Source organism: Pleurodeles waltl, chromosome 6 (genome assembly GCF_031143425.1).
Source record: "Pleurodeles waltl isolate 20211129_DDA chromosome 6, aPleWal1.hap1.20221129, whole genome shotgun sequence".
Taxonomy (NCBI): domain Eukaryota; kingdom Metazoa; phylum Chordata; class Amphibia; order Caudata; family Salamandridae; genus Pleurodeles; species Pleurodeles waltl.
This window is the reverse complement of record NC_090445.1, coordinates 738,313,906-738,340,340: the sequence shown is the minus strand read 5'-3', so window position 1 is coordinate 738,340,340 and position 26,435 is coordinate 738,313,906. Positions and strand designations below refer to the sequence as shown.

Genomic DNA, 26,435 nt, shown 5'->3' with positions numbered 1-26,435 from the left:
AGTAGCTTTAATGGCATTTATACGTTTGGGTTTGTAGTAACATATAAAATGTTTCCATTTTGCAGCATTACATGCTCCGTTTGTGGGTCTACGAGCTTCCCTGAGAACGTCCACACATTCTGCAGGCAATCCTAATTAACCAAACTCTATGTCTTCAGTAGTCATATCACAAGGTTGGGTGACTTGGGGTTTGGATGTGTGATCTGACCTTGATACTGAGTGAGAAGGTCCTGTCTCTTGGGGAGTTTCTCGTGGGGAACTACTGAGAGGTCCAGAAGTGTGGTGAACCATGGCTAACGTGCCCAAGTGGGAGCTGCAAGGATCATGGTGAGAGATGTCTGCCGGATCCTCCGTAACAGAAATGAAATGAGAGGGAGCAGTGGAAAACCATAAGAAAATATCCCTGACCAGTTCATCCATACAGCATTGCCCCTGGATAGAGGGTGTGGGCACCTGGAGGCGAGGATTGGGCATTTTGCGGTTTCTGTTGTGGCGAAAAGGTCTATCTGAGAAGTTCCCCATTTTAGGGCGTATTTTTGAAGGACTTACAGGTGAAGTTTACATTCGTGGACTTGTTGCTGCTTCCTGCTCAGTAGGTCTGCAAAGGCGTTGTGCGTTTCTGAGAGATATTCTGCCACATGGTGAATGTGGTGGTGGAAAGCCTGCTTCCGTATTGTCTGAAAGAGTTGTGACAAATGTGATGACCGTGTCCCCTCGTGTTTCTGTAGATAATACATGGATGTCATGTTGTCCATGCGGCCTAAGACAACCTTGTGAGAGAGAGGTGCTTAAGAAATGTTTTCAGGGTTAAAAATACTGCCTGAAGCTTGAGGTAATTGATATGTATGGATTGGTTACTGAGATTCAAAAGGACTTGTACTTTGAGGTCTTGAAGTTGAGCACCCCAACCCATCAGTGATGCGTCTGTGGTCAGAATGAATGACCTGAGGCACAGGGTCCAGAAAAGGCCACCCTTTCAACAGGTTGGTGGTGTTCCACCATTGCAGAGAGTGGCGAGTATGGTGGTCTAACAACACTAGATCTTACAGGTGACCCTGTGACTGAGACCACTGACGAGACAGACACTGATGTAGGGGACACACGTGGACTTTCAAAAGGGGAACTATGGCAATGCAAAAGGTCATCATCCCTAACAGGTGCATGATAGTTCTGACTTTGTATGTATGATTCTCCTGAAGAGGAGACTGAAAACTGTGAACCAGAGACTGGGGTATGCTAGCCCCAACTCTGCATTGAGAATAGGGCCTAGATACGGCTGTATCTGAAGAGGTTGGAGATGAGATTTGACAAAGATAACTGTGAATCCCAGTGTGTGGAGCAGGGCGACTGCCGTCTGAGTGTGCTATTGGCACTATGGTAGTGTGCTGACTTTGATGAGCCAGTCGTCCAAGTACTGGAACACATGTACATTTTGTCTTCTGAGGTGTACGGCCACTACTGCTAAGCACTTTGTGAAAACCCTGGGAGCAGTGGTGACTCCAAAAGGAAGGACCTTGAACTGGTAATGTTTGCCAAAAATTACGAATATTAGGTATTTGCGGTGTCAGGTGGACGGGGAAGTGAAAGTAGGCGTCCTTTAGATCTAGGGCCGTCATAAAGTCACCCTGTTGTAGGATAACGTCTTGAAGAGTGACCATGTTGTGAAAGTGTTCTGACAGAATGTAGTGGTTTAAGGGTCTGAGGTCCAGAATTAGCCTGTGAAAGCCGTCCTTTTGGGGATGAGGAAGTATAGAGAGTATACTCCTGATCCTTGTGTGGTAGTGGAACAGGCTTGATGGCCCCTCTTGTTTGAGAAGGGTGAGGTGTTCGTGGGATAGCCTGTGAGAGCAAGGGAGAATGTTCGAGGAGTAGTAATGAGCTCCAGACAGTAACCATTGTGGATAACGGAAAGGCCCATTCTGAATGAAAATTCTGAATTTGTCCCCTGACAGGTGTGTAGTGGGGGGCACCCATGGCTTCTGCGGTATCTGATACTTTTTTCAGCTTCTCAAGGGTGGCGTCCACTTGAGGGCCGAAAAGGTGTTCCTTGTAGAAGGGCATATTAAGCACTGCTATCGGATCTCTGGTTTGAAAGCCAGAGCATTGAAGCCACACGTGCCTCCTTATTAAAACACTAGTGTTAATACCACGTGCAGTCGTGTCTGCAGCATCTAGGGCACAGCGGATGGAGTTGTTTGTGATTGTTTGCTCCTTATCGGCTGCTCTCTTTCGCAATGCTCATCTGGGAGAAATTGGAGGAGCTCCTCCATCTCATCCCAGTGAGCCCAGCAGTATCTGGCTTGCAAGGCCGTGAACTGGCGCTATGCAAATTATTGGCTACCTGTGCAGCCACCCTTTTCCATCTTTTTACTCTTTTGTCTTAAGGCGGGAAGTCCCCTGTGGCCTGACTATTGGCCCGTTTCCGTACAGTGGTAGCCATTATAGAGTCTGGCGGGGCTTGAGATCTGATGTATGGCGGGTAAGAGGGAGCAGGCTTATATTTCTTGTCTACTCTAGGGGTGATAACCCTAGAGCGGACAGGTCCTTCAAAAATGTCATCTGCGTGACGAAGCATGCCGTGGAGTATGGGGACAAACTGGATATCCCTATTTATGGATGTATGGGTATTAAACAGGAAGTCCAGCTCAATGCGGTTCCTGTGGAACTCAACATTATGGAAGGCGGCTGCCCAAGCTACTACCTGCTGGTAGGATGTACTATTCTCTGGTGGGGGGGTACAAATCTGGGTCAGTTCTTAACAAGGGATCAGGACCATATGAGTCCCATGATCTGGGTCCTGCTGTGTTCTATCCAAATCTTCCACAGTATAAACAGGGGAACCGTGAGGTGTCAGATCTCCTGCAGTAGGCGAGGCAGGTGAATGAGGAGGGGAGGGAGGTGGAGGAGAAGCAGTTAGTGGAGAAGTGGAGAAGGTGGATCAGGTTAAGGAGGAAGAGAACAAGGCTTGTGAGGTGCTGAAGTCTTGCTCTTGGTGACCTTCTTTGGTGTCCTTGGGAAGGACAGTTTCCTCCTCAACATAGCAGGGAGGAAGCAATAATTCACCCAGTACCCATCCGGGATATGGAGGCAACGCTGTTGAACGTCCATTGTCTACAAAATGGGTTCAACTGGTGATGGAACTGCTGAAGACTGACTGGAGTCTTTCTGCTCTAAAAGGGTTGTCTCCCTTGTTTTCAGCACTGACATTTTCGGTCAGTTTCCTTTTGTCGGCACTGAAGCAGGAAACTGGACGGCTCAGAGCCAAAGTACTCAGTGCCAAAGTCCAGATTGAGATGACAACGATTTCTCGGAGCTGGAGTTTGATGCTGAAGGAGGTGTTTTGGTCCTGGCTATTTTTCGGACCGAGCTGGAAGGCGGGCAATCTTAGCAGTGTTTCGGAGCTGGCCATGGCCTGGTGGCAGTGGCAGTCCAGCAACCTCTGTAAGGGGCTTTTTAGCAGTCTTAGGATGGACAGGAATGGCCATGGTACTCCTGGGTTGCGCTGATGTCACCTCGTGGCTTTCAATATCTGACTGGAAGTCGGAGTTGTGGATCGAGAAGATCTCCTCTTGTTTCGGCTCCTCCTGGACATGCTCTTCCCCAAAGATGTCCGGAGTGTCGTCTGGACTTTTATGCGCCATCTCCAGTCATCGGGCTCTTCCGTTCCGAAGGGTATACTTTGACCAGAAGGACTTGCAGGCGTTGGAGGTAGCTTCCTTATGGTTGAGGGAGAGGCACAAGTTACACACCAGATGTTGGTTGGTGTGGGGAAATTTTATGTGACACCGAGGGCAGAAACAAAACGGAGTCTGTTCCATCAGAACAGCATACTGGCCTGAAAAGGCGAGGATGCCACGGAAGGCGCATGGTCGGTGATCGGACCGATAAGTTAAGACGAGCTCGAAGATGGAAATAAGTGATCGAGAAACAATACCGTTGATAAGGAAGAGCGAGTCGAAAGACAGAGCTTACATACACACATCCAAACCCGATGGGGGAGAGAAAACAATCTAGCAAAGGAATCTATGCCCATGCACATTATCACCGAGAAGGAGGAGTCACTTGATTCCATGACTCGAAAAAGCTTCTTCGAAGAAAACAACTTGCAACACTCCGAACCCAACACTAGAAGGCAGGGGTATGCAGAGCATGTGTATCTAAAGCCACACATGCCATTGAATAATCTATTTCTTCAAGCGAAAACTCATATGTAAGTAAGGTTGTAGATTTATGCCATTAAAGCCCTTTGCAATACCATGTGTAAGAAGGTTTCCATATAAGAGATACAGAATAGGCATGGAAGGAACAAACCACAAAGTGGATATGCGTCCCTCAAATTTAAATTGGCCATAAGTCCTGGAAAAAAATGATCTCAAGTTAAAACAATACAGTACTTTGTGCAAGTTGTCTGGCATCCCACTGCCCTGCGTCGCATAGCTCCTGTGCTGCACTTCTGAGCGCCAGCAGTTGCTGTGGGGCAGCCAAGGGTACCAGATGTTGCCAGTTCTAAAATGTCCCAAGTGTGACACCAAATCAAGTTTAAGAAAAAAGCATTTTGAAAGAGTAAGGAAGCACTACACCAATTTCATCCGGGCTTCCAATGAGGATGGGACAAAGTATCTGATCGTGTAACCTTGATGCATAAACTTCTCCAAGTTGTGGATGAAGGCAATATCCGTGCCCTAAGGGTGCTGGACCAGTGTGGCATATTTGATACAGTCCGCTCCAAGATCTATGGACCTGAATCACAAGGTTAACTTACACTTTTGAGTAATTTACTCTTTGGAGTACGTTTGCCACTGTTCAGTGTTCATAAGGAAGGAGTGTACATTTACTACAAAAGTGGAACTAACATGTCTCCACCCCTAGAATATAGCAACTAGCTTACTCTTGTGTGGGTGGCCGATGTCCCTCCTTAAACTCCTCTTACTCTATACCAATCCCATCCCCTTTGGATTAAATCTGCCCCTTTTAAAAGCCAGTCCCCTGTGTTCCACCCACATTTACGAGTAAAACGTATACTTACCTGTGTGAAGACTCCGCAGTCGAAGCAGAAAACTCCACATATATAAGCATAGCAGGGCTCCGAAAATCTACTTGACCACTTGCTATGGCAAGTCTTATTTGATCAGGCAAAGAAGAGGTGTTCTGTCCAGTTGAAAAGTGGAGGGGCAATAAAAGATGCCTTTAAATCTTGTTCTTATGTCACATTTGTTCTGTGTTCACAGACAGAGGTCAAAAGTCAGTTTGTCTTACAGTAAATGTTCCTTCTGAATGTAGAGTTCCAGGACTTTGTAAGGTGAACTGTGTGACCTGCTGTTTAGAGTGTAAAATAAAAGGTTATAGGGTGTCAGTTTTTCCCTAGCACACAATATTTATGTGACTAAGTCAACTCTGGAACATTTCAAAATATATTTAGTAGTTGTGAAAGCCCATTTTTTATATTTCTGTGGGATGCACAAATATTTTAATAGGATGAAAACAAATCAGAATACGTTGTGTTGATGTGCAAAGGATTTGTTTTTTTTAAACCCAGTTTTCGAAGATTGTTATAACACTATATAGTTTAATCAGTAAAGCTGCAAGTTAGTAGAAAGGTTTTTGGACATTTCTTGGAAATTTACTGTGTGTAGATGACAATATGCTACCACATTAGGGTTAAGTAATATTGGGCCAGATGTAAAAAAATCCGATTCGCAAAATCAGATGCAGAACGGTGTCTCAGACACCGTCTGCGAATCTCAATGGGGTCGCAAAGACCCACCTCATTAATATTAATGAGGTGGGTCGCATTTTGCGACCCCATTGAGATTCCCTACACTCACAGGGATGGTGGCCTGCTGGAGACAGCAGACCTCCATGTTTGTGACTGCTTTTTAAATAAAGCAGTTTTTTTTTTTTTTTGTATTGCAGCCCGTTTTCCTTACAAAAAAATAACAAAACCATTTGGTTTTGGTTTTTCAGAGTAGGCAGTGGTCCAACTCTGAAAAAACATTAATGGCAACATTCACAAAGGGGAAGGGGTCCCATAGGGACCCCTTCCCTTTTGCGAATGGGTTACCACCAGTGTGACACTGGTGGTAACTGCGAAGTGCTTTGCGACCGCGGTCACAAAGCAATTCTGCATTGCGGTGCGAGTCGCAAATAGGAAGGGAACACCCCTTCCTATTTGCGAGTCGCATTCCCATTTTGCGAGTCGGTACCGACTCGCAAAATGGGAATGTGCATCGCGATGCGCGTTTTGCATGGCCAAACTGCGATTTTCGCAGTTTGCCCCATGCAAAACGCTACCTACATCTGGCCCATAGTTATTAAAACTGAGAAACACTCCTGCCCTGATGTTAATGCTGTTAGTAAACTAAAGGATGTCATAGGTCATGTGTCCAATATATGTGGGCTAGGTTATTGTGATACATGCAGCAAACTTTAGTCTATTTAATCAAACAAAAAAGGTTTTTGTATACTCCAGAAATGATGAGCTCACATACTTGAAGGTCAATCTGTGTGAGAATCAAGAAAAAGGCTACTGAACTATTTGCTTAGGATCACACAATTTGAAGCCCGCTTACGGGTCAAGTACATTACAGTTAGAACGAGTAGATTATTTAAGCTACTCAACCTGCAGGTCTAGTAACATTTTTATGACTTTACAGGTAACTGCAGAAGTATAAACTCCACACATAGGTTGTGATTAGCACTTTGTAGTGTTTTGTACTATAAAACATACAACAATTTGTAGTGTTTTGTACTATAAAACATACAACAATTTGTGACTCAGGCCCTAAATGTTTTGCATAGCCCACAAAGGAATCCACATATTTCATGTTGGTTCTAATCTCTCTCTCTAGAGAGAGAGAAAGAGAGAGGGGACGGGGGTCCCAAAGATAACCATTCCACCATACTTTCTTGGATGCTAACCACTCTCCGTCATACAAAAAATATCTCCTATCCAGTCTACCTGTATTTAATACATACACCTGCCAATGCCAGACCAATTGTCTTCTTTTGGTTAATTTTTTTAGATTTTGCCTGCACAGCGCTTGCGCTGAGTTTGCAAAATCTCTTTTGATTAAATAAAAAATAACCTTAAAACGGACTTACAGCACGACCCTCTACTTACTATTTGAAGGCTTCCAGGTCACTCATTTTCTGTCTTCTCACTGGCCGGCAGCATCAGGGGCACGTCATCTAGGTTCACTTCCTCTTTTCTGGCTGTTCCTTGGAGCCTGGCCCAACTACAGTTTCCAGTTGACCCCACTGGCTGGTGGTCTGTGTTCTTCCACTAGCCGCATGCTTTTCGGGGTACCTATTTTTAATTTACATTTTCACACTCCACAACGTATGTGTGTGCTTTTCAACGGTTTCCCCTCCTCCCTGTATCAGAGCCCATTCATCCAGGCACTGCAAGATTAATTGATCTGCCTAGAATCACAGGTTGCTGAGATGACGCCAAGACCCCAATGACAGTCTCCCCTCCTTTACTGTGTTCTTTGCACATCAGTGCTTGTTTTTTAGTAGGCACAGTGAGATTAGTTAACTTGCCTAGAATGTTGAGCCAATGCCGAGACTCCAATGCAGCAGCTGGACTGGCTCTCGAGGCCCAGATTTTCTCAGCCCACCACCCCAACACTCCTCCTCCTTAACTCTAAGGTAGTGCAGGGTCCAAGGGCCTCCGAGCCATCCATAGATAAACAAGAAGAAGAAGAAATAAACAAACATGCCTGGCAGCACCAGTCCTTATAGAGCCCGTTTATGGCACAATTTTATTACATTTGTCAAAACGTAAGTGTGTTATTGTCTAGGTTATTGAGAAGTAGACGCAGATCACCCGAGCAATTAACAGCTTTGAATGAGTTTCTCTCGCTTGAAAAGAACAGAGCGCGCGCCCTCTGGATTATTTTTTTAATGTATAAAAGCCAGATCCTTCTTTCCGTCTTGTTTCTGTGCCGATAAACACTTGTGCTAATTGGAATAAACAGATATTTTTTAGCCATTTAACAATGCGTGACATCCTAATAAGACTGTGTTGACAAGGTTTGCTTTTTATGCAGAGTGAAATCAGTGCGGGCACGCAACCTGTGGCGGGCCTGTGTCTCTTTGAAGCGTCACGTGTAGAATGATAAGGGGAAAATGAAGTTCAAGTTTGGCAAATATGAAAGTTATAGAGATGATAGCATAATATTACACTAGAGATAAAGTGGAACACGTATTTTACCTGATCTGAATCTATTACTGTTGCTGCGTTAAGCTAATCAAATTACTCTGTGCTTCTGGTGCAAGAGAGAGGAGATCCAGGGAGGGTCTCAGTGACAGGCTGGTGGTGCTGGGGCACAGTCACTCACATTTGGCCATCTTTTTGCAGACACGACAGCTTTGGGAAGTCTCTCACTCGTTTAAAATGCTGGCATGCCGTCTTCGAGAGAACATCTCTCTGCAGTCGTGTCTATCTGCCCGAACACCCTCTTCCTCGCCCTGTTTCTTCCCACATATCCTTCCAGTTTATTACTCCGCCTAGGGGCTCTCCAAATCATTTTAAGTGTGGATTTTTTTTTCACATCATCACTGCTATCATTTTTGTTACCATTTTTATTATAACAATTTGAATGTTATCCGAATTCTTTGACAGGCAGGCCCAGGAACCCTTCTCATAGCTTCTTCTACATTAGTTGACTTTAACAAGACAGACTCTGACCGGTTAAATGAGATCAAAGGTCATTTGAAAATTGTCTTACTAGAAAAAAATTGTTACATCAAGTACAGCATACATTCCAAGAGTCTGTATAATCAGTGCGTTCATTGTTTGTGCATACGTGTTTTCGACCATTACATGTTAGATTATTAGGAAGGGGTTAGGCTTGAGGAAGTTTCTAATTTCTTTTCAATGATGCATTTCTTTCTTAGTTTTGCAGCTTTCATTTCCTACAAAATTGTAGTTAGTGCTTCGTGACTTGGCATGCATCATGTGTCCTGGGTCTCCTTGATTTGATGCATGCTTGTTTCCACTGAAAGAGTGCCTTCTTATGCAGTGCTAATTATCAACTCTGAACACACTGACAAAGCCAATAGATTTTGCATACAGGAAACCTATTGGCTTTGCCAATGCTTGTTTTGAATATGTGGATGAGGATCCAATTTAGATCCAGTTACAGGATGTGTGGGAGCCCACATCAATACTGCACCACACGGAGGTACCAATACTGTGAGTATTTATGCTTCTCTGATGCATTGATACAGGTCATTATGAGCTGTTCACTCGCGTAAATACATAATAACACAAGAATCAGCGTTTTGGCAGCAATTTGTCTCATGTTTTGGCCTATTAGTGAGCCTGTTCTTAGCAGGCAAAATTCCAGTTCAAGACAAAATGGGAGCTGTGGTTTTTCTGCCAATCTAAAATCTAAGAGTTCCTGGTGTGGCCAATAACTCCCCTTGCCGGCTCGCCAGGAATTAAGGTCCACGTGTAAGGATGGCATTTGTATAAACACACACCTATTTTAGCTGCGATCTCTCCATGGCCTTCTGCACTCCGTAGCTGTATAATAACCAGTAGTCTCAAATTGAATGGTAGTAAGACAGGTATTTTTTATTTGGGGGAAATAGATCTCTTGTGTTCCTTTTGTCCAGCACTCTGGTTTCAAAGGTTCACAACATTGGATTTTAATATGTATTCAAGTCTTGCTTCTTCCATTCTGGTATTCCCAACCTGCAATGGACTGGAGCTGGGTAGCCTCTGCATTAATAAGCTCAGGACATGACTATTTTAACACTCTTCCCAAAGACTACCGGTCTATGTTATTCTGCACCTATCAAAGTGGCTATTTGCAAGCCCCCTTCAACTTCGATAGGAGTCAGTATATAAATCAATAACACGTTGAACTAGGTCACCATTTTTAAGACATAGAAATCGAATAGGTTCAGAAACTCACAACACTGACGTGTCTCACATTGTTTTTTATCTTAATACTCTGATATTTGTGATTCTGCAGCATTCGAATCTATGTATAACAAAAACAACACTAAAATAAGACAGATATCTAAGTTGTTTCAATTGCAAAATTGTATTTAATAACATGACAGGTTGGAGTACTTTGACTAATAATAGAAATTGACATTTCATTGATAACATATGAATTAATTACAAAGAGAATGTCTTTGTTATATATCTTTAAGGCCTCCAGTTAGGAAACAGCCTGCATATTAGATGTTTTGATGTACTGTAGTCCACTGCGGTCTGTGTGGAATCAGGACACAGACTGCAAACCCCCACATTACTTCTAACCATTTAATAACTCACATTTCTGAGACAACTGGTATTGCATTTTAGAACTCTGTCAATTTCTCAACTTTATCTGGTATTTTACGGCCTGAGAAAACCCCAGGCTTGGACTCTATATGTGGTGAGTGAAACACGTGTTGGCTGAACAACAAAACCCTCTTGTACAGTCATGTTTATCAAATAAGTAAATATACACCTGTGACAAAGGTAGTACAAAGAAACAAGAAAACATTAAGACTAACTTGTTTAGCAGGATACTTTGGGCTATACTGCTGTTTGTTCTAATAAGAACATGGGTCTATAACTGTATTTTTGGTGTGTACAACCATAATTATGTAGAAGGAAATTAAAGATGGGTGCCTGACCCTCTCCCACTTATAGGCATTTTATCATTTGTTGGAATATATGTTAAAGGACTGTAACGAATAAAACGGAGCACAACTCCTAAATGTATATTGACTACCAGTGGCTACGCAAATCTACCATACATACAGGTTTTATGGTCAATATTTATAATAGTTTATTGGTTACATAAAGATATTCTAATGCAAAATGTGAACATCCATAAACGATTTCTGCTGAATCTGAGCTCCGAAACAATGTGTGGAACATAGCCTTGACCAATATATTATATGCATGAGTTATGACACAATTTATGTTGGTGTAATGTGAAATGTCATATCAAAAAGCAAAACTAACTACAGTGTAGAAAAAGAAAAGAAAAAAGAAAATGACAGAGATGTTTATATACAAGAATGCAGGCTGTATTGTATCACGGATGGATTACTGGTTTACCAGCAGAGTTACTGCCCACTGGGGCTGATGAACAAATAGCGCAATACTATCTTGTAAAGTATGAGTAAAGGCACAATAACTGCCGACTAATCACTGGCACACTAACTAGAAAGTGGGTGTGATTTTTGAAAAATAAGTGACCCAGGCAGGCTTGCAGGCACCGCTGCGCATTCAATGTATCAGTCAATACTTTAAACAAATTCCACAACAAGGTACCTTTTTTGTCATGCAATGACCCTTTCCAAATGCTGTTGCCACTCTCTCGACAGTGGATGTTTGTTGATATTTCAGCATAATCCATATTCGCACCTGGAATTCTACTAGTTTTAAATTCGTTTAAAACGGAGCAAATTTAAAAAAAAAGACAGAAGGAAAACACTGCCAGTAGGGAAAGAAAAGAAAAACTGGGAGGCCTGGCTATCTGTGGGATACTTATTTACTGCCGACGTTCGCAGGTGTCGGATTCGCGATGGCACAGTTTTCCCGCTCCGTGTATGGTTGTGCCCGTCCAACACTGCAAGGAGTTCTCCTGCCCACGTGGGGACGAGGAGCGAAATTTAAAGGTTAGTCAATCCATATTTTTCCATCACCGCCTTAAACAGGTTAAATTACATTGAAATGTTGTCATTCAATAAGCAAGCCGAGAAATCAATTGATGCTTCGCCCGGCCGGTCTTCCTGGCGCACGAGCCACCGTGAAGGCTGACACAAGGCGTCTTTTCACTAACAATCCGCCACGCAGCCTATAGACCTTGAGCCAGCAATCATTTCATTTCCGCGTTTTGCAAATGCAATTTTCATTTGGGCTTTGTGCGATAAATGGCAGACAAAAGGCGGCAAGACCCCGCAGCCGGGCATTATTAGGATGTTCCGCTTTCGACAAGTAAGAAATCTATTGAGTTGCGAAGCTACAATTCACGGCAACTACGTTACCTATACAAAATTGTGTTTGAGACGAACACTGGCGCGCAACATCCAATTCTGTGAAATGAGCTGCGCAAGAAATGCATTCGGCAATTAAGCATGGGCAAAAGCTGCTGGCTTTTTGCTTAAATTATTACAAGACTGCATAATCAAGGTAGAAAGGGACAGAAATCGAGAATGCTGGAGGAAATACACCCGGTATTCAGAAAAGCTAATCATGCAAACGTGTATTTAAGAAAGACTGGAAGAGTGAATACCGATGTTAAGGCAAACAATTACAAATTGAATTTCCATCTGCTTTGCCCTGACCAGCAAAGGCGGGGGAGAAGGAAGTGCTGGTGTGAGCATACTCAGTTTAGAAGGAAATCACACGTTAAATGGGCCGTGTTATTTTTGTGTCGAATTATCCGATTTCGCGCACCCTGATTCCCTTTGCTAGAGAGTAAGTAAGGGTGTATCTTAACAGCCCAGCAAACCGAGCAAAACCATAATTGTGCAATTATTTAAGTAAATACTCAGGAAGTGTCAGAAAACAGAGTCCTCCTACCCAAATCTTTCTGAAATTGATACATGTAAAAAGTGGAACTGTAGTACTGTGCCCTCCTCGGGTTCTTAAGGGCCCTCTGTGTTATGGCATAACCATGAAAATGTGTTAGGCCAAACCCATTAACACTTTAGGGTCTCATTCAACCCTATTTGACATTAGTGCCCAAAAAAGATGAAGCGAATGGCACCAGGCTTCATTTAGTTTCTTTATCATCATAAAACTTTATTTCGGCCAGCAAGACCATAAAAGCACAACATAAATAAAACAACACATAAAAATGCACACAACATAAAAAAGGAGAGTCTCATAAAATGAGCTTATCCGTCCAAGGACAACAGGGCAATTCAAAAAATAAAACTCAGAAATTAAGACAGGCTTATTTCATTTTCTCTAAAAATACAAGTAACAGCTTACATAGAATAATCCCAATACAAAATGTGTCATCCTATCACAACAACTTTAAAAATGCATTAGCCAGATAATAAAAAACAATAGCCAATTCAATTAGCCAATTGACTTTGACCCTACAAAAAGAGGGTAGGCCCTGCTACCTAAAATTATACCTAGTCCAGAAGGTGTAACAACATTTATTCAGGAGACTGCATAGGTGAGCTACGTAGTGGGCTACAGGCAGCTTAAAAGAGCACAAATTAGCATCAAAACACCTCCCCTATCTCATAACACCCAAGGAGGACATTCCCACAACCAAAATACATAAGTATAGAGCAACTAAGGAAGCGCATGTTGCCTAGTTCTCCACATCACCAACAAGAAACGTGAGACAGCAAAAACCAGGCAAGGCTTAGCTTCAGTTTTTAGAATCCTTAGAGCGGTTTGATGATTTTTTACCTCTACTAAACGGCACAGAGGAACAATCCACTTTTTCCTGCTTTTTACATATGTGGGACAGAAAAATAAAATATGCTCTTCTGTCTCCTTGGCTGCCCCTCACAAAACACAAGAAAAGGAAGGAGAATCCTTCTTGGGCATCCAGTTCCCCATAAATACTGCAATGGGTAAAGTACTGTACCTAAACTGCAGGTACAATTTCCTTGCACAGGGTGACTGGATCTCATTCAGAAATTGTTCCAGACAAAACACATCCTTAAACTGTAAAAAGGAATAAGTCAACACACCACTTGATGAGTGTGCAAGCACCTGCCCCGTAATATACTTTCAATATCTCTTCTTTAAGAGAGCTTTCCCTATAAAAGAAGGGGACCCAAGGGTCAGCCTACAACCTATTTTTGAGAGGATGTTATTAATATATCTAAGCCAGGGCAAATGGTCTGACCCAGGAAGGCTTAGCACCTCTTTTAGACCTTCATGATAAGAATACAATGCAGAAGTGGACCAAAGTCTTCGCCAATAAAGAAGGGGCCTAACCCCGCTACCACTTTGACAGACCGTACGCCTAGATCAAGTCTAAACCGGAACAGGGGAGTACTAGTAGGAAGGCCAAGTAACTGACGTAAAAAGCAGTTCTCAGCAACCAATAATTTACTCATATCCTGATGACCCCAACATTTGGCCCCAGAAAGGGTGCTCCCCAAATCCTACGATCTATACATTTGTAAAGGAGGGACTACTGAGTGAAAAGAGGAAGCGCGATGCGCTCCCAAAATTGCCTCACACACTGCACCAATTCCAGCCTACGCTTTTCTATATGGGGATTCCAGTCTAAATTCCCTGTCGGGGTCAGACCCAAATAATCAAACATACAGACCCGATCCAGAGAAATCCCCGCAAGCTTGGGGGTTTGGTCTGTAAACATGACCCACATGAAATATTATAAATTTTGTCTTCTCTATATTAATTTGTAAACTGCTCTGGGCACAAAAACTTTCAAAATGAACCAGAATTCTTTGCAACGCCATTGGTGACTTAGATAACAGAAGGGTATCATCTACGAACAAAAGTGCAGGAGTTTTAAGGTTAGCAAACCGAGGAACATCCCCCAACTGCAAGTTTTCAGGTGTTCAACCAACCCATGAACTTAAAGGGAAAAGGGAATGGGGGCCAAGAGACAACCCTGCTTGATCCCCTGAGAAGGGATCAGCCAACTCCCGACCAGGTCTGTACTGCACTTGGGCATAATGCTGTGTAGCCTAATTATAGCTGTCCACAGGTTGGGGGGGGGACCTCCCATTTTGGCCACATTCTGCCAAAGCTTAGGACGAGTAACCAGGTCAAACACAGACCATAGATCAACAAAGGCAATGGATAAACGACCACTTCCAAAAACCACTATTTTCCAGTAAATTTTCTACAGTCTAAAAACCTGATCGATTGTACTGACATCCTCCCTGAAACCTGCTTGAAGATCAGTCAGGATGTCGTTATCCTCTATCCATATCTGCAATCGATAAAGTAAAATAGAACTAAAAAGTTTTTGGGAAGAATCAATTAGACGGATTGGCCTTTAGTTCCGCAGATGATTAGGAGAGTCCTTTTTATGGATGGGGATGATATCTGCCCCTGCCCAGGATGGAGGAATCGGTGCACCAACTAGAATTTTAATAAATATAATGAAAAGGTATGGGGCTCAAACATCCGACTTGCTTAAATAGAGATCCCTGGGGACTTTATCCAGCCCAGGTGCTTTAATAGGTCTTAGTTTAGTGATGCTGCTCTTACTTCGTCTTCAGTGATAGGGGAGTTACCTAGCCTATTACAAGTGCCAGACCCTCCTACCATCAAGCTGTCATCAAAGAGAATGGGGTTTGGGGCAGGGGAAGTCCTCCCCATAACAGTGTATCATGTGTAATGTCAGACCCCGTATTCTCCCATTGGGTGCTTGCAGGCATGCTTCGTTGTAAAGGCGTTGATTTGCAGGGCCAAGCTAGACCATCTCTTTATTGGTGCCATTGTCAACACGGGTATGGATCAGACAGTGTCAAGTTCTGTCAAGTGGGACAGCACTATCATCTAAAGGTTCATACTGACAAAGTCCCCACCCACTATCTTCAGAACACTCCTTGGTGCATTCAGCATATGAGAATTTAAGACTTCCATAGTAGAGGAATTTTTGTTAGCTCCACCAGGCCTTAGATACACATTATAAAGACATAACACATGGGATGTGGTATTCAAACAAACACACATGATATCCTGGGAGGGTAACAATAGTTCTCTTGCTCTATAAGAAGGCTTGTGTGAACCCAAATGATTAACCCCTTCCACAGATTACAGCCGCTTTGCTAGAATTTGCAAACCCTAAATGGTGCAGAGGTTGAACTGCCCAGGTTTCCTGAAATAAGCATACAGGTCAACAAACCTGGTCCATTTAGCTAACCCTGTGATATTCCATGTTCCCTGCTGTTTTTAAACCACTGGGCTGGGACAGCTCCTGGATAGGTAATCCCCAATAACTCCATTACTATCCAAAGGAGCAGGCAAGACACAAACACCGCTCTGGGAGCCTGTGTCAAAGGACCTTTACCCACAGTTAACACCACCGGGTTTGCAAACCTCAATACAAATAAGGCGGAAACCGCAGAAGACCAACTCTTCACGCAGATATCCTGCCTGCAGAAGAGAAGGAATGGGCCTAATAACCCCTACACACCTATTAGCCCCCTCAGTGCCCTGCAACACCATTCTTACAGAGCCCAAGGTCCTAGCCCCCTTAGAAGGAGTGATCATACTATAATCTCCACTGGTTTGCTCTATCTCTGCCGCCCCCACCTTCACCATTCCCAACTTCTGGCTGCCACAGGGCGGAACCCTTCCCTGTGGGGGCAAGTCAATCCACCCTGTCCAAAATGTTGAACTGGTTATAAAGTGGAAGAAGAAAATCATCACTCCTAGGTGCTTGTAATGCGTAGGGTCTTGGGGATGGATTTTTAGTACGATAAACCCAGTTTGCTGGGTCTTTGTCCAAAGGACCCCATTCCCTTACTACAGCCAGGTTTATAAAAGTACCCCATCAGCAGTAGTACCAACTTGGAGTCCCTCAAGGATCATCCTGTGGGGGAAAATAGCAGCCTAGGCAACACTTGGGCATTGGGGGGGGGGGGGGGGGGGGGGGGGGGGGGGGGGGAATTATCGAAAGTTAATGATAATACTATCGGCAAAAATGTCTTTGGGACCAGAGAACACCCAACCCACCAGACGTGTAAGTAAAATGTCATTTGCCATACTAAGAGGAAAATACTTGTTGAGGGCTAAACAGTTGATACACTTATTGTACAAATCACTTGAGTCCTCCTTCTGGCCAGTTTGCAACTGTGGGACCCCAACTCAAATTATCACATAAGGGCATAAGGCTGGTGGAAGATCAATCACAGGTTGCCTCTTCCCAGAGGCCCGATGGATAATGCCACCTGAAGCCCTCCCTGGTCCATCCCCTTGAACAGAAGCCCTGGACCCATTGGCCACAAAAGTTTGGCCTTCACCCACAGCATGCAAGTTAGAGGACTTCCTAACTATGATTACCCAGCGTCCAGGTGACCTAAAGGCGGGGCACTATCTAATTTAACCAAATTAGCTGAAAAGTAATTTGCAGGAATCTGAGCACTCACTCGTAAATTGAACGCATCAGGATGATGAATGGATGGCTTCCAACACATAAGCCTTTTTCTATGGCTTCTAGCCGGTTAAATACAGGTAAAAGTTCCTTATGCAAGAGGTCTTCGAATTTTCGTAAAAGAGTTTCCAAAAAATTCTCCACCCCAAGGGGAAGTTGATCAAGCCATTTCGAAGCAGCAACATCTGGACTCAAAACACCCCCTCCAATGCTACCACTAGAGCCTGAAGCCACAGCTTGGCTATGTCTGTTAAGGTGAGAATTTGAATGGTTTGCAGGTTGCAAAAGCCGGGAACCGATTTTAGGGCGCGCACCTGTTGATACCGGCACCTGCACCTCACCAACATTACTTGAATGATCATTGCCTATTGCAGAGCACTCCTGCCTATTACTAAAAACTAGCTGGTTAGTGTTACATTGAAGGGATCCACCTAATGACAGTTTGTTAGGGCCACCTAGCGATAACCACCTTTCCGTTAAATCAACCGAGTTAACTCAATCCGTTAACGCAATCCGAGTTAACTCAATCCGTTAACTCAATACAGATGAACCCTATAGCCCTCTGCAGCACTTTGTCTATTCTGGTAGTTTTTTTGTGTGAGGACAGGTTTTTCGAGGTACTACCTGGAGTTTTCCTCCTCATCATTTCCTTGCGAAATATAGATTCGAAGCAGGTAAACTTGGCACCAGGCAGCAAGCATAATAGGAAACACAAGGGGGGATAGATCCAACACAGTCAGTGATGCCACACAGGGACAAGTTGCTATAAAAGACTCACCCTTGGGGACTTGGTGACAGAGTGGGCCCAGCCCAGCCTCCTCTGGGCTCTGACGGGTGCAGATAGGTCCGGTCTTGGCCTGGGAGCGTCCCGCAACGGGGGGGCCTTGAAGCACTTTACACTGAAGTTAGTTCTGGCCCCGCCTCCTCCAGCAGCAAAGCTCCATGGAAGATGAAGTCCCACCCCAAGGGAGCAACAAAACAGCAAAAACTTGCCCACGTCGCAGGGGCCTTGAAGAACTTTATAGCAGAAGGTTAGTCCTGGACCATCCTCCTCCAGCAGCAAAGCTCTGTGGGGGATGAAGTCTCACCCCAAGGGAGCAACAAGACAGCAACAACTCTCCCGCAAAGCAGGGGCCTTGAAGAGCTTTCTAGCACAAAGTTAGTCCTGGCCCACCCCCTCCAGCAACAAAGCTCCGTTGGGGATGAAGTCTCGCCCCAAGAGAGCAACAAAACTCACCAGTTTCATATTTTCAATAATTGTGAGTCTGGAGCGATAACAAGTACAAGGACGTTATTCACATCCTGACTAACGAAACTGTTAAGATCAGACTTCTGAGTATATCTTGCAGAACACTATGTAGCTCTTTGTATCAGATAAAGGAGGCAAGGTCCATTTCATTGCCTGCTGCAAGATCACAGACATTCTTACCTAGTTTACAGCTATATTTTTACTTGCACACCTTGGCTGCTCCCCGTGGTTGTGCATTATAGACCACAAAACTAGATGAACGAGAGACTGAACAGTCGTTTCAGAAGGTTCCCATGATATCATGAGTGAAACTTTTGGGGTCCTAGCCCTCTAAAAAGACTCTGCGTTCCGGTGTCCTATTTTCCTTACCTTAAAGTAGTGAAAGCTTTGTGCTAGACTCAGCCTGTAAAAACCCCAGGCTTTGAAGTATTGTTTATTTTTTTATTTATCTAGCCTACTATGAAGTGCTGTTCATATCTGGCAGCTGCCTAAAGAACAAGTTATTTTCTTTCAGTAACTCTCTTTCTGGTGGATAACCTATCTAACCACATATTCCTCACCTCTGGCATATTCCCCAGGAAACTGGCTGGATCTGAATGTTTTCATAGGAATGCTTCCCCACGGCGCCAAGTCGCACAGTGTGGCTCCTCACTGACTTCATTCCGCCCCAGAAGCAATGGAACAGAGCTGCATTTTAGTGCCATTTTTCTTGCTTGACTCTTCTGCGAGGAATATAAAATGGAACAATGCACGCTGGAACCACGTATGCCGGAACGACGACGGTGTTCTTACCACGAATGCCTTAACCACAGGCATGTGTGGCACAGCGTGCATGATTCCAGCATGCAACATCCACGACCTCCCACCCCACCCCTAAAACAAATCTACCTCCACCCCTAAAAACAAAACTACCCTGACCCCCCACCCCTAAAAACAAACCTACCCCAACCCCCACCCCTAAAAGCAAAACTACCCCATCCCTGCCCCTAAAAACTAAAACTACCGCAACTCCCCCACCCCTAAAAACTAAAACTACTGTGACCCCTCCATCCCCGCCCGTAAAAACTAAAACAAACCGACCCCGCCCGTGAAAACAAACCTACCCTGGCCCCCCACCCCGCCTCTAAACTAAAACTATCCGACCCCCCACCCCTAAAAACAAACCTACCCCATCCCCCAAGCCCCGGCCCTAAAACAAACCTACCCCATCCTCCAATCCTAAAAACGAAAACTACTGCGACCACCCACCCTGCCCCTAAAAAATAACACTACTGCGACCTCCCACCCCAACAAAACAAACCTACCCCATCCCCCAACTCCCGCCCCTAAAAAACAAACCTATCCCATCCCACAACCCCTGAAAACAAAAACTACCGCGACCCCCACCCCTGCCCTAAAAACTAAAACTACTGCGACTCCCCACCCCGCCCGCCCCAAAAAACTAAAACTACCCCACCCTACCCTAAAACAAAACAACCCCAATGCCCCTAAAAGTATAGTGTCCCCCCGCCTCTAAAACTACCCCAACCCCCAACACGCCCCTAAAAACTAAAACTACCCAACGCCCACTCCACCCCTAAAAACAATCTACTGCGACCCACGCCCCTAAAACTACACCCACCCTGACCCTACCCTGACCCCACACCCCTAAAAACGAAAACTACCCGACCCACACCCCTAAAAAACAAAAACTAACCAGCCCCTAAAACTAAAATTACCCTGACCACCACCCCTAAGACTACCCCTGCCCCCCTTACCTCACCGCGTCCTCTCCCGATCCTGACTCCCTTTTTCTCTGCCTCTACCACGCACGTGCGTTGTTCAGCACATGCGTGGTTAAGGCAGAGGAAAAGAGAGTTGTTTTTCACGTAAGCGTTGTTCTGCTTTCGTAAACAACTCAGTCGTTTCAGAGTCGTGGTTCAGGCTGTTTTCCTTCTGCGAGCCCTCGAACTTGGTGCAAAAAACAATTGGAACAATTAGCTGCCATGGTTCGGGTGTTTCACAAATAGTAGTAAAAGTGAGACAGCAGATCTCTGTGAAAACAGCTGATCAAGGTTGCAAAAACAGATATAAACTTGTCAGAAAATACTCTAGACTGTATTTTTGTGCACACATGCACGGTTACTAATATAAAACTGAAGCAAAGGGCCAGAAACAGACGAACATTATCAAGAATGTTAATGGACAGTCAAAGAGGGGGTAGGTCTTTAAAGGTTGAAGTGGTAATTTTCACATGTATGTTTGCTGGGGTACTTGTATAGCATGGCCCTAGTTAGGAAGCAGAAAGTCAATGATAAAAATGTAATGACAAACAATGGCAGCAAAAGTTAAGCAACATTCTCGTGAAAAAAAACGGGTGATAAACTCTTGAAGTGTTCAAGGACACTACACTTATGTAACAGAAAACAGAACTGAGGCTCCCGCACAACGGCATGTATAAAGTATGTTGAGATATGAAAGCTGCTGTCATCTTCAAGGAGGAGTATTTTTTCCTCAGATTTCAGTAAATGCTGCATATATCTAGCTGTATTTGCTTTCATTTAGTATATGTTTGTTTAATGTTAACTGGCCTTTAATTTTTCACAAGAAAATATATAGAATTTGGAATATTGTCCAAAATGTGCTACATTACATTGTTTGCATTAGAAGTGCCATTTTTGTTACCTTTTAAATATGTTTTATATATTGTCAAAGTGTTTAGGGGTCACGCACAAAGACAGGAATCTTCTGATCTTTGTGACTATCAAAAGAGATCTACCATGCCGCAACATGATACACCCAACATACTCACAATGAGGACATTCCTGAATGATGCTCAAACTTCTCTCATCCCCTGCTGTAAGCTCACACAGAGGTCAATGGGCTAAAGTAATTCCTCACTGAGTGCACTGTTCAAAGGGGTCTTGGAGAAAGGACACAAAGACATTAACTCCCGCTTAACATTAACATGCCCATTTTTGTCTATAACAGTAGTGCTGTTACCCGGTTTTGCAGAGACATTACATCCAATTAGGAAATGGTGATCATCGCCATTCCTAACACACAAATATTAACGATTATTTCTAAATAATTGAAAGTGCTTGGATTTTTTTAAGTGTGCGGACTCCTGCTGTGCATCATTGTGGTTGCCCTGTCGGACCCCCCCGCTTGCACATACACCTCGAGTGAGGTGCACGGGAGCCTCCCTTCCTGCTGCTCCCACGTGCAGCAATATGTTTGGCTGGGCCTCCACCTCTCCTGTTTTGCCACTGGGGCGGGGTCCAGTGGCCCTCCAGGTAAGCCTACAGTGTCTAGGAGACTCGGGGATGGTATCCCAGACTTATCTCCAGAGTTGTGCCAGCAGGATGGGCCTTTTTTCCATCGTTTGCATCAGGCCTGAAGGATGGGGATCCCCAGGTCGAAAAAGCATTGAGGGGGGCATGGGGAGGGGATGGGGTTCATTTCAGAAATTGTGGTTGCATAACTGAGTCCCCACTGAGCCGTTTTCCTAATCTTTGGCTCATCTTGCTCCTGGTGGCGAGCTCTAGCCATTCGGAGAAGTTTCAGCAGGCTTCCTAGCCTCAAACTGACGCAACTTGGGACAAGATGGTTTAATTGACACTCTGCACCAGCCTTCTCTGCTTTACCCTCCACATACCCCATGGCCACCTCACCCTCTTCCAGGGCACCTGGGGTGCAGTAAAGTTTTCCCCCAAATGGTCCTCAGGAAAAATAAGGGAGTCAGTGCCACAGGTCCAGGAGAGACCAGTCTCGTGCTAGGAGTCAGCTATAGACAAATTTCTTAGTCCTTCCAGCTGTCCATGATTCTGGTGCCTTCGCCCTCCAGGTCCAGGGACTTGCTTGCTGTCTGACTCAGTTTTGTGCAGGGATTTATAAGTCGGTGGAAAGTTCTAGATGAAAGAAGCCAAGATGCTCACAAGTGTAATAAACACTTCACATAACCTGTTTTCCTACCTTAGGCTCTTAATAATCATGGCACTAGCTCACCAGGGAGGAGGTACGATGGTGAAGAATCTGCAGGAAGATTATCTATCAGGAATAGTGCTACGAAAGGTAAGTAACCTTATCTTCTAATAATTAATTCTTCCTGCAAATTCCTCAACTTATGAATGAGACCCAAAGCTGTACCACCCTGGGAGATGAAACTGCGCAATGCCTGCTAACCAAGGACTTCATGCAACATAGTTTGGGTACAGTACCATTCAGTGCATGCCTAAGACATGAGGTAGTAGTACATTGCCTATGTATGCAAGGATGACCATGTACCAGCTTGGTAGATGTGGCAAAAGAAGTGCCCCAGATGGATGAGCATGAATGCTCTCAAGAGGATATTTCTTAGACAGAGTATAGTAGATCCGGATGCAAAGGATGTTGCAATGCAAATTTGTGCGTTGTCCTTTTAGCTCAAGCAAAGCCCACAAAAAGCCGGTCAACAAATCTCGCCTGTCACATGCAGTAGATATAGCATGCAGCTACATGTCTTGGACCCAGCCTATACAGACATTCCTGCCTCCTTGTTTGAATGTGGAGGAGAGAGAAAGGTGGAAGTGCAAGTGTGGCTCAAACAGAATGTAAAAGCCACCTAGAGGAAAAAGGATGGGCAGGTGTCAAGACCCAACTTATTTGAAGGTTAATAAAATAGTCACAATAAAGTACACAAGGCTGCTAGATGGCTCTCAAATGTAGCCCCCGTGATACCCTGCTGAACAATGGACAATGCAAATTACAAGATGTTGGAAAGGTGAGTTTTAAAGCGGTTAACGCCTTCTGACTTGCACCACTGAACAAACATAGTCCAGCCAGCTAAGCTGAAGGACTTAGTAGCAGCTTCCCGGCTGCCAACATGACGTCTGCAACCTCATCAGAAAGTCAAAAGTACTAACTAGCATCACACAATTTCGAGATGTGATACTGCGTCATTTGTGAATTAGGGAAGAAAGGGCGAACGAGTGCAGAATGACAACAGATCAGCATACCAGATTCTCCCTACCATGCCTGGGGCAATCAAACAATTGTCACTCTCCTGCATTTTTGCAGTACTTTTGACAGAAGCAGGACTGGTGGGTGGAAATGCACACAACAAGCCATGGAACTAGTTGAACAGGATCAAGACTGATTTGCATATGGCTGGGTCCAAACTGGGGTGGCATGGTGAGCAAAAGAATGATTCTGTGACTGGGGTGATTGTTTGAAAAGTTTTAACACTCCATCCATCATCCTTTTGCGTTGCTAAAGATGCCCTAAGTGGGAAGAGTACCGCGAGACGTGGGTCCCATGCTCACTGTGCCACTGGATTCAAGCTAGCCTGGCTGTTGAAGGATGGTACCCTGAAACAGGTCCCAGGATGCTTGTTTCCGGTCCAGGGAGGACCTGGTCTGGAAGTTTGTGCTGGAACAGGGGAACAGGGTCAAGACTGATTTGCATATAGCTGGGTCAAAACTGGGGAGGCATGGTGAGCAAAAGAACGATGGATTAAACCCAGATCTGTGTTTGGGGGTAACTTTGAAAAGTTTCAGCACTAAGTAAATCATCCTTTTGTGTTGCTAAAGTTGCCCAAGTGGGAAGGGTATGCCCAGAGGTCGGTCCCATGCTCACAGTGCCAAGGGATTCAAGCTAGCCTGGCTGATGAAGGGTGATACCCTGAAACCGGTCCCAGGATGCTTGTTTCCGGTCCATGGAGGACCTGGCCTGGCAGTTCGGACTGGACTGTTTCCATGGGGAACAGGGTCAAGACTGATTTGTGAATGGCTGGGTCCAAAATGGTGTGGCATGGTGAGCAAAAGCACAATGGGTTAAACCCAGATCTGTGACTGGGATGAGTGTTTGAAAACTTTCAGCACTCCGTCCATCCTTTTGTGTTGCTCTCTCTTACTGGCATCTATCAAAGGTTAATGCTTTGCTCCAAATTATTGGAGATTGGAATTACGCCATGTATGACAGGCAAAACGCACATTTTATTATGCGGCAGTTTAAAACACAGCAACCCTTGTTTTTGTCAGCACAGCGAGATTTGTCAGGATCCAGCTAATGCTGAGCTGAGGCTGCGATGTGACATTGATTTCCCATGTTACATGGTCAGCAGCTATAGACGTGGAACCCCATCATCTCTTGTGAAAGCTTGGTCGTTTTAGGCTCGAGGAACAAAGAAGACCTCGAGCTGAGCCAGAGCCAGGCATCTGGCTCGAGCTTCCAGTGGCTCGCCCACCTCTACAACTGAGAGCTTTGAAGTAGTCAGAACTTGGCCTGCAATATTACGCAAAAATACTATGTAAATGAATAGTAAGTCAAGGGAAAGGTCAAGAGCGCATGCTTCAGTAAGAGAGGGATGAGTGCAGAGCAATTAAGTGATCAGAGACATAAGGTCAAGTGACAGAGATCAAACGCGAAAAGGTATTTGAAAGTGACCGAGAAAATAAGATGTGAGTGAGAGATATCAAACGCACATAGCCCATCATAGCAAATTGCACGGTACTGGGAGCATGGTAAAACTGCACGGCGTTTTAGCATTACTGTGCGGTACATCTGCCCCAGTACTGTGCATTTAGAACTTACACTCCTTGAAATGGGGAAATACTGCATGTTTTTTTTCTAGTCTTAAAACGACAAAGAATTCCCAATTCAGTGGCGTTTAATGAATACATTTACCACTTGCTGTGAACAGGTGGTAATTTTACGCAGGGACCTCGGGGTGGGTTGGGAGATGAGAAGGGAATGCTAGTGTGGGGGAGGTATTTTTTGGCAGGGGGGAACATTGTAAACCTAGAAAGAACATATGTGAGACAGAAAAACAGTGATGCCAAGAGGTAACAGGAGAGGGGTGAGAGCAAGAGAACCCAGCCACGATGAATGAGACAAAGAGCGATAGATAAACAGTTAAACGACACAAGTGTGAGGGAGATCAAAGTTACAAAGCAGAGAGAAGCAGGCGCACCAAGATAACAGAGATGGCCAGATAGAGGTAAGAGAGAATACAGAGATTCAAAGGCATAGAGCTGGGAAACAACGAGATATATTCACGAGCCACGTTAGTGAGAGAGGTAGAAAAGGAGTACTTAAAACATATAGGGACCGGGCCCTGGCGGGTTTTGTCAGAGACCAATTAAGTAGCAGCGAGCTCTGTAATAATAGGGAGGGTGGGGGGCAGGGAACACATTAACATTGCCACAGCTCTAGAAAAGCAAAAAAGAAAGTGCTCACACCCGTGAACGCATATACAAACCATGCACACAAAGATAAACTAGGGCAAGCCAAAGCTGAGCGTATGAAGAGAACACATCTGTCATGCAAACCGTGTAGTCAGCTGTATTGGGCATGGGGCTCATTCAAGCAGACCATTTCTCATGCAACTCATGCTAAATGATAGGCCCTTATACTCAGGCCTCTGCAATACAGCTTTAATTAATCTTATGCCCTCATTAGGGACTCATCGTTTCTTGATTAACTTCTTTGTTAGCCCTAACGGTTTGGAGTGTCTGGCCAAAATATTAGCAAACCATTCTTCTTAAACACACAAAAGACCTCTATGTTACCAAAGGTTAAGTCCTGTTATAGGCACATTACTTCCTAAGGGCAGCAATCTTCCTTATGAATAAAGTTTGTAATCTTCTTTAATAAGATGCCTCTAAGCTATCTAAGTTTCAAAAAGCCATTAAACGTACCACCACTGCCTTAGTGTAAATCCAAGGTGCAATCACTTAACGCTCTCGGTACAATCTTGAGCTAAAACTACCAAGACAGAGAAATTGAAGACATGAATAGAACTGGAGGAATCACTCGTCCAGAGGTCACAACATCCACACTCAGCTGCACTAGCGTCACTAGAAGGCTGCACGTGTAGGGCACAAATAAGCTATTTGGCACCATTTTATCAAAGCTAAAAACAAACGTAAATCTCTTATTTGCTTAGTAGCCTGTACATACTCACCGAATCCTTCACTCTGAAATGTCCCTCCACTGCCTTATGTGACAATCCTAACACGTTTTTAACTGCATGGTCCTAATAAGTCAAGGGCCCTCTCCAACTGCTCAAGGGGACCATTTTGTACCAGTCGTATTTATCTCCACAAATTATTCAACCCTACCAGATTACCTAATTTTCCAGCTTGTTTCATCTCACG

The 26,435-nt window shown here is 44.4% G+C and overlaps 1 protein-coding gene across 1 annotated transcript in view; it reads right to left on the bottom strand.

Annotated features, from left to right (window-relative positions):
• Nucleotides 1-26,435, bottom strand: part of SHTN1 (shootin 1) — a 541,662-nt gene that overhangs the window by 86,677 nt on the left and 428,550 nt on the right. The gene's annotated exons all lie outside the window — the stretch shown is intronic.